We start from the raw sequence: 10148 nt of genomic DNA, 5'->3' as shown, positions 1-10148 counted from the left end.
GTGTGTGTAGTTACGGAGATGTACTTGTATAGCAAGTGATTTGATCCCAGATCGTGCGCTGAAACAAAGAAACAAAGACAATTGCAGAGTCGAAGATATTTGTAAGCCATTTAAAAACACATAGAAACCGTTAGTCTCACTTCAGCATTTAAATTTACACATACATACACACACACATACATACATACATACATACATACATACATACATAAACACATGTATATCGTGAACTACCTGTTACTTTCTAAGATGCAGCAAGAAGTTTTGGCAGTGAACAGTTTGCGTTTTCAAGGTGACGAAAAACAAGCACGCACGCACACACACACACACACACACACACACATACACGCACACATATACACACACACACACGCGCGCGCACACACACACACACACACACTCGCACACACACACACACACGCACGCACACACACGCGCGCACACACACACACACACACACACACACACACACAGATCGGGACATTGCTGATGCCATAAGAATTTTATAAATTTTTGTTAGGACATGAAATAATTACTTTGAAATATTGGATCACGAAACGACGAAACACATCACAAGAACATACATAAATCAGCATGTAAATATCGGGTTGTAAATCTCATTTGGACAGAAACTAAATTCAATATCGTCGACATTTTTCTGGCCCAAAGTGTATTTCTACACAAAATTTACTGACTTTTATTCATATCTTGATGTCATATGCATCAAGGATACAGTGTTCAGAAACTGATGTGTGTATATATATATATATATATATACACACACACACACTCATTCAAGGTTCAGGAAAGTACGTTTAAACAGATATATACATGCATACATACACATAATATATATATTTGTGTATGTGTGTGCGTGCACGTGTGTGTATTTATATATATATATGTGTGTGTGTCTGCATATATACACATATACACACATGCACTCACATATATACGTAATTCTTTCTGGAAATTGGATCTTGTAGTACAGAAATGTTATGAATAATTTAATGTGAACTTGGATCGTAAAACAGAGTTAAGATGACTCAAGGAAACCGGATTCGTATTACTAAACCAGACACATTTCTCGTGCTGAGAAAAGAGTTTACCTTGTGTCTCTACGTTCGTTGTTGCATATGTGTAAATTTGGTGTGCGGTAGAATAAGGGAAAATGAAAATTGGTCTTATCAGAATAAGATTGGATGCCGTTGGCAACAACAGTATGTTGATTATTGACTTGTACAATTGAACTTGTAATCGAAGAGAAAGCAGGTAGTTGTTGTTGGAAATGTGTATGCAAGATAGTTGTAAACTTTAGTAATACCAGGAAAAAAGCATTGAGTTAGTAAATTTATTTTTACGTAAAGATCCAAATGATATTGAATTAAGGAAGTAGGTCTCTATTAGAACTGGATCTACGGAAGCAGTAAAGTTATTCATTAACAGGAAAGCGAGATCCATTTTGCTGGAAAATTTTATTAGTAATCGCTGTTTTCTTTATATTTGAGGTATTGGAACTGAGGGCAACAAGGCAGGACTGTTCTTTTTGGAAATCGGGCACAGTTAACTTATTTTCGTGGAACAATCTATATATTTGAAGGAAAAAAGAGATACGTTTAGCGAATTTGAGGACTAGATCTGTGGCGCAATGTTGTTGGTAACAGATGGACATTGTCAGGATCTATAACTTCTGAAGTGGGCGGATGAACCTTAGCGGTAAGTACGGTGAAGATTTCGTTGGAGTAGAAATGCAGAGATTTATCTATTGTGGACAGTGAGGAGTTGGATGAACATTATAATGTTCCTGTATTCATTGCTCCTCGGCCGAAGAACTGCACGCGAGACCGCCATAGGTAAAAAGTAAGGAGAGGAGTATTCCGTAAATTTTAGTGGAGACAGTTGTGTCACGCAATCAGAAGCGCTTGATACAATTTTGGTAAGTGGAATAGCTTGAAAACTTTATAATGTATAGAGGTAACGTATGCAGTTCGGACGATAATCATACAAGAATTGTTACCGTTTCATAAATGCCGACCGGTGTGGGGAAGTGTGATATTAATTGGAGACGTTTGGGATCTGAATTTTTGCCTGAACAGCAATAGCGCAGCTATGGATGAACTTCTTTGAACGTTTTGAGCTTTGAGATTTTGTTTTCTGTGAGATGTGGATGGGCATGTCTGAAAGAATGAATTTAATAACACAACTGTTTTCGATGAATCAGCGGAAGAGCTCATATAGTACCTTCCTCTGAATGGCACAAGACTTGTGGATTTCCATCCATCCAACAACATGAAGTGTCATACTGACGGAGTTCAAAAACTGATATAGTGTGAGTGGATGCTTGCAGTGTAGGCCGAATATGGAGGAAGAGTAAGAGGACAGACAAGTTTAAATTGTTGTTAGTATGTTGCAGAACCGAGTATAGGGACATGAAAATAGGTTGATATAAAGAGATCGCAAAATATTCGGTTTGAACACCGGTGTTAATAGAGTATACATCTATATCAACATGTATAAGGTGGGGTGCGTGCATGTGAATGCGTGTGAATGTGATAGAAATAAATACATTCCAAATATAACGAGAATCGAAAATATTTCTTCACAAAAACTTTAGCGAAGGGATTAATAAAACCGAAAATATGTTAGAAAATACGATAGAAATATGAATCCATAGTATATATACTGGTATGAATAAAATGAGTGGGAACAAATAAAACAAATCATATAAATAAATATATGTATGTGTGTGTGTGTTGTGTGTGTGTTGTGTGTGTGTGTGTGTTGTGTATATGTATGTATCATATATACACACACTCACATACACACACATGCATGATTCAAAATTATACAAGGAAAACAAACAAAAGAATATATATGTATATATTAGCGCCCCAGGCAAAAACAAAGGGGAAATTCTGCCTTTGTTTGGAAATACATTACAAATGCGTTTGTAGATTTACATTTAATATCGGTACGTGCATGTTTGTCCAACTTATATCTATCTATCTATCTATATATATATATATATATATATATATATATCTTTATAGAGCAGAAATGATTGTGGGACCCAAACAGATTCAAATGGATATCCTGTGCATGTTGCAGATGTCTGGAATCAATTTCCTTTCATTAAGCATAAACCCACCTTAAACAACCATAGATATATGAGAATATATACACGTAAATAAACAACCTTCCTGATAAAGATATCTCTGAACGTTTGAGTAACATTTCGTAGTGTTTTTGCGCGCCATTAAAACACTGTGTGTAAGTGCATACTAGTGTGTGTACGTGTGTGTCCATGTGTGTGTGTGTGTGTGTGTGTGTGTGTGTGTGTGTGTATGGGTGCGTGTGTTTGATTGTGTGTGCGTATGTATGTGTCTGTGAACGCTTGGTTGCTTGTATCTGTTTATGGACCAATGCATATTTAAAGACATCACAAATGCAGACATATTGCCGACAGATATCACTACTTAAAGACAGGCCTTTCACTTACTTAGTTTTCTGCATGCTGAAGTAATATGTTTACTTAACTCCTACCGTCGTACGCACTTTTTATATTGCAATTTTATCTTATTCATATTGACTTAGTATTATTACAATTATAACAGAAGTAAATGACAAAGAAAACTTTAAATGTTATAGAATGGGAAAATATAATGTTTCAAAATCCCGGAGAATGCAGGAGATAGTTAGATTCCAGCTTATTTCAATTATTCAGAATCAGAAACAGAATGAGGTTCATAAAAATTGGTTCGTCCTATCTTGTAGTTCGTCTCCTCCTTCTTTGCAGTTTGGTAAGCTACTTATAGTAGTTTTTCCATTTGATTGCTCTGCCATGCTTGCACTTCCTGAAGAATAAACATGTAAACGACTGTTCTGTTTTTTAAATTGTTTCTGATTCCTTATTCGACTTCGAATAGACATCATGGCGACGACATCTGATTGTGACAAAAAGAGAGATGATGTACGAGAGCTTCTACGGCGCATGCTGTGTTTCATACTTCGACTGATCATAAACCTTCGCCATTTTTTCGTGATCACAGACTGTACCTTTAAGAGGAGAAATTAGAAAAATATATTCACATAATTTGAAAATACATTTTAAGATAAAACAATATATTATTTTTCAAAGTAGCATTCAAATTTCTCTGCATATTTCAACCTAACTTTGTGGCGTTTCAAGACTGCAATTTTGCCAAGATTTTATACTCCATATTTATAAACGGAAATTATGCGTTTTCGTATAAAAGATGTTGATAAATTTAACAACGAGGAAGTTGGAGTGATTATTTCCAATATCCAACATTTAGAATTATCATTATTGGGTTAATTAATGAAAATTGAAAGACTGCAGTAGAATCATTTTCAGTTGACGAAATCTTAAAGGAAAAAAATGAAATAAAATCAGAAGAAAAGTTAATTTATGAAGAGAATATTCTGAAAGTTCTGCAATTTTGCAATGATTATAGAAAGCAAAATACTTTTTTCAAAGAGCATAAAATTTGAATATTTGCAAGACATTTTATTGTTCCAAAGTAGTCGAAATGTGTTGACTTAATTAGAAGGCAGTAGTAAAACGAAAACATTATTCACAAACGAAAAAAAAAATGCTTTAAAAAGTAAACTTATTCTAAGAGAGGATCAAAGAACAAATTGTATGCAGGTCAAAATATTTTAAATCAATTTTTTAAAAATTTCTGAAATATTACGACGTTATGCGCACTATGTTTCGCTGAATATGTTTTTTTAAAAATAATCTGGTTTAGCTGCTGATTTTATTGTTGTTGTTACTAGAAAGTTACTTGGTTCCAGAAAGAACAACTAAAAAGCTAGATTGCGAATAAAATCTTCATGTCATGTGAGCGGCGAATAATCTCAGTAGAAACATGTAGTAAGAAAAGTGAGAGTCAACAACGATTTTAGTGTCAAATACCCAGTCGCTTCCTAATCCTTATAGCCCTACAGGCCATCACAGAGAAGTTTAGGACTGGTTTCCCATGGAAATTCCGATGTGCTAATGATAAGCAGTAAAGGAATAGGCATATAATACCCGATGTGCGATATGGACACATATGAGATATAGTGAAATTACCGGCACACTTACTGAAAGTGTAGGTTTCGTGTGTAATATATGCATGGTAAGAGTACGTATTGTGATCACACAGGAAATAGCTTCTCTTAGTTACCCTTAATGTATGAAAGGCAAAGATGCCTTCGGTAGAATTTGAATTCATAACATAAATATATGCGAAATGTCGTTAGGCATTTCGCCCGGCGTGCTATGCATTCTGCCATCTCCCTTCGTTGCATTTACATTATACTGCTTTTCTTAATGCTTAGGCTTATCTAGATACATATTCAATGATTTTAATTCAGATTCCGCTATGTCTTGTAACTGCTTTCTAACTTAAAATGGTTCTTAACATGCATGCATTAACTGTATTTGGATAGCAATTCATCTTTGCTGTATTCAAATAGCAATGTATCACAGGGCTCATGTCAACGAACGAGATATATTTTCTGTGAGCAAGTATCTTGTTCACCGGTTCGAACATGCCTCAAGCATATTCGGACATTACAGTTTTACTTATCCCTTCTTAGCGCTCTCCCTTTGTCATTTACGTACCGTGAGCTTCCGCACTGCGATACCAGTCGCCATATGGCAATTGGAAAAGCATAAGAGACCCAGTCTCTTCAATCAGCTCGTAGCGTCTCTTTCTTGGTGTTCGTAACCGAAGAGGAGATAACTACTCCGAAATGCTTGTATCTCACGTTCTGGGTAGGTGGCGTTGCGAGCTGATTTAGATGTATATAACCCATCTGTCAACGAACGGGATATACTTTCCGTGACAAAACGCATTGAATAGCTTGTTCACCGGTTCAAACGTGCCTCAAGTATATTCGAACTGATAATACCATTACAAAGGCTGAGTCATTAATACCCCATTTATTTTCTCACTGCCTATAGAAGAGCATTACGCGCACAACTTTGTAGAATCACCCAAGCTTATGAAGGAAGCTTCTACTTAGCCATATGACCTATTAGAAATGGCAACTAAGTATCATTCTAATCATAATCTAGTCTTGAATTAGGAAATACCACATTAGTTAGTCTAATTCTGTATCTCCTCTGACCTCCCCAGGTCGGGGATGATTACAGCCGGAATACTTTTGGTTATAGGTCTGTTGTTCAGGGTTAATTTAGGACTAAGATTTTTATAGCAATTATTTTGTTAGTTGCTTCTGATTTCGTTTTCAGCGAGGGAGAAAAGATCTTGTTAAAAAGCCCTATCATCTATCGCACTGTGCAACTATCAGCGTCTTGTGGTGTCCATCTTACTGGTCGAATATCTGTAGCGAAAGTAGTTACAGCCTATCTAGATGTATTTGTTTATACTAGATTAATTAATTAATGAAACCACACAACTAATTATGAGTAGTGTGAAATAAGTTGTTAGATATAAAAGACTATTGTGTGCAGGGCCATCTTAAATTCATTATAGACCTGCGTGCAAGCCACATTGTGGAACCTGTATTGTTTAATACCTTAAATGCAAGGCACGACATAAACACATCTGCATTGAACCTGTGGCTTCGTGGGAACCTTTAGGAAACCTCTGGCGTGAGCTTAATCTAAAGAAAATGAGGGAGAGACGGAGGAAAATGGCTAATGCCGTTGAAAATTAAAGCAGAAGGATGTCGATTTCAATGGGATTCTTTGCCTCGCCGGTAGTGGAAATCGTACGCTACTAAACCGGCTGAGGAAGAAAAAAAACTCATTTAGGAAATTTATTTGCGCAAATATTTGCTGAATGAAAAAAGTTAAGATAGCAGTGTATGGCAACTTTAAACGACAGTATGAAACTTGAATAATATCTGAAATCGCGAGGCTTGCTAGCACTACATCTAAGGTAATTGATGATAATGCATAAACTACATAGAAAATTTATGGAAAGTCAGTGAAAGAAATTGTTTACTAAAGAAAATTGTTAAGTATGCCTTCTTTGATTCCCTTACTTGTGTGAATATTAATTCTAAGCATTCTTTTACTACGTTCAAAAGAGAGAGGTACAGAGAGAGTCAGAAAGAGATAGAAAGAGAGAGAGGCGCATATGCACGTATATATTATTTGCAATGAGGGTCAAAGTTTATGTATGTGTTCTCAAATGTGAAGGTGCTTGCACGTATTTATTTCTTCTCTTGATAAAAAAAAACAGCGTTTTAAAATGGGTATAACTACGCTTATTTGACCGAGGTGGCAGTATATCAACGTAGCATGTGAAGAATTATAGAATGATTGTTTTTATATCCTATTACCTCTGAATTGCGATGCTCATCACCTACACACTTCACACTCGTAAGTTAAGTTCACATACTTATAAATTGCTATCATGCAGTGTACAACTAACTTATTAGGAAATGTACACGTTGTAGAATTCTTGGATACAATCAGTCTCATATTTATTTGCTCAAGCTTGCAAATGATTACTGCTTGAAGAAAGGTTCTGACAATGCATTGAGTTATAGGTGTCGAAGACTATTACGTAATTTTACTAATACGGTAATAATAATGCCATTATGTCTTGCAGATATTGAATTCAAATTATGCCTGACAATCTTTTCAAATTTAGATGTTGCTTGAAAGTAGGAAAACAATCAACAGAGCTATTAGATATTGTAAGATTAAACCCATAACTCTGTTGTTTCTACAAACTCATCAACTACCATTAAATATTTAATAAGGATAAATAACTTATGTGGAAGCCCCAATGTGGTCCTTCCGTTTATTTCTTCGCGCACAAACTTCAAAGTCGAAAGAAATTCGATAATGTAGCTTACAAGTAGCATAGGATTCTTTTGATTGCAATGCACTTGAGAATACGCCTTTTCTTTCAGTTGCAACCGGAAGATAAATCATTAGTATTATTCCACACCATGCGACCATTGTACCTACACTCATCCTAATAATTTATCTTTTAAAATACCATTATCTCCTTTAGTGTAACGAAGTGCATAATTTTAGATTCGTAAATCTTTTTTCAAAATAAATGTAACAAATATTTTAGTGAAAATACTCCAGAGAAGATATTTAGTTTTACCTCAGTGAACTTTGAATATAAATATATTTTATAAAATTATTATGTCCGTTCGTAAAAAAGTGTTTACAACGCTACAAATAAAAATAATTACTCGCAGCTTATTTTCTTTATCCATTATATATTCATTATGTAATGAATTGTAAATTGGTTGTTATTAATATAAATTCTTTATACTATAAAGATTTGTGAACTTAGAATAATAATGTAATTCGCTTAAAGATGTCTATTAAGGAGAAATTTGAAACTGGTATTAGAGTATGTGACACAGCTGCATATTTGAAAAGGATTTATTTATTAAATATGTAATGTCCTTCTATGATTTCTTCTTTATGAATGCTGGCATACGTAACAATATAAATGCTAACGTGGCTGTGTGGTAAGAGGTTCACTTCAACCACACGGTTCTGGGCCGAGTCATACTGCGTGGTGCCTGTAGTCTCGTGCAGAAAGCCTTTTGAGTGGATTTGGTACACAGAAACTAAAGTAGGCCCGTCTTGTATATGTGTGTATATATATATATATATATATATATATATATATATATATATATATATATGCGTGTGTGGGGGTCTATCTGTTTTTGTGTCTATGTATGGCCCCACCATCGCTTGACAATCGGTGCTGATGAGTTTATTTCCTTGCAACTTTGCTGTTTTGCAAAAGAGACCGATAGAATAAGTACGACACTTTTTAAAAATGTAAGTGCTGTGGTAGTTTCTACAGAAAGGTGCGCCAGTATGACTGCAGACTAATAATTGATACAAGGAAATGATAAAAGATGCTAAGTTATTAATCATGATTACTGGCAAATAGCGCATTTGATGTCAAATATTATTCGTTTTACACTTTCTAGCTCATGAAACATTTCGTAGCGTAGCAACTGGCGAATAATACCATTTTAATATTATTATCCGCAGAAGGGCGGTGAGCTGGCAGAACCGTTAGCTCACCGGGCAAAATTCTTAGTGCCATTTCTCAATGTGTGCCATAATACTTATTATGCATCAGTGATATAAGCCAGATAACATTACATTCTGATTTTGCTTTCATAAGGAGAGATGCTGATTGGAAAATTCGATTGTTCATACGTGTATAACATTAATTTTGTAACTGATATTTAATGGTGTCTATTCCTCTGAACGTGATGACCGATAGCCTCTTAACAAAGAAAAAAAACAGAAAAATTCTATCTAACATCTCACAACTGCACGTTTCTTCAAAACTGCAAGATCTTGCACAATCTATTATTATGAAAATCATTCGCTACTGCACCTCCTTGGAATATCTCTCTCCCCTCTCTCCCCTCTCTCTCCTCCCTATTCCCTTACTTTGCTACCCCCTCTCACCCATCCCTCTCTCTATGCACATGTTTTTTATTGAACAACTGGACTTTCAAATTACACGATAAGCATTAACTGTATTGAACTGAATTTAAGAGCTTTAACTAAAAGACTAATAATTACTTATTCTTCTAATGAACTGAAATTATGAAGGGAAATCTGAGATTTGCTAAATTCGTTGTTCCCCAACACCGCAAATATTTCTGTTACCCTACGGATTAAATATTCCCCAACTAAAATTGAATAATAGACCAGAATTAATGTCTCTATTTTATTCACATCCAAATAGATTAAAATGATAGAAAAGCTTGCATCTGGCATTTCATTTACTTCATTTACTTTATAGTACACATATCCTAAACGGTTACTATTGACAGCATCAGCTACAGAGGCTTTGGGGCAAACTAATTAATTACATTCAGCGGTATTGTTTATTTTCCCCAGCATAAAACATGTGCAGTTGCGTGTTTCCGAGTGGAATTCTAAAGACAGAAGTTCTCACGAGCCCACTGTACATCTGCGTGCCAGTCTATCTGTTTGCCCCCCCTCTCTCTCTCTCTCTCTCTCTATCTATCTATCTATCTATCTATCTATCTCTCTCTCTCCCTTTCTCTGTCTATCTATGTATCTATCTCTCTCTCTCTTCCTCTCTCTCTCTCTTCCTCTCTCTCTCTCTCTCTCTCTCTCTCTCTATCTATCTATC

At 35.3% G+C, this 10148-nt stretch overlaps 1 long non-coding RNA gene across 1 annotated transcript in view; it reads right to left on the bottom strand.

The window, feature by feature from the left end:
• Nucleotides 1-2866: 2866 nt before the first annotated feature.
• The window catches only part of LOC128247901 (uncharacterized), a 22587-nt gene continuing 15305 nt past the window's right edge, over nucleotides 2867-10148 (bottom strand). Inside the window, exon 3 of the long non-coding RNA XR_008264217.1 lies at nucleotides 2867-4056. This is a non-coding gene — a long non-coding RNA (uncharacterized LOC128247901). The remainder of the gene's footprint in view (nucleotides 4057-10148) is intronic.

The sequence above is a fragment of the Octopus bimaculoides genome, chromosome 1 (genome assembly GCF_001194135.2).
Source record: "Octopus bimaculoides isolate UCB-OBI-ISO-001 chromosome 1, ASM119413v2, whole genome shotgun sequence".
NCBI lineage: Eukaryota > Metazoa > Mollusca > Cephalopoda > Octopoda > Octopodidae > Octopus > Octopus bimaculoides.
This window is presented reverse-complemented; position numbering and strand designations above follow the sequence as displayed.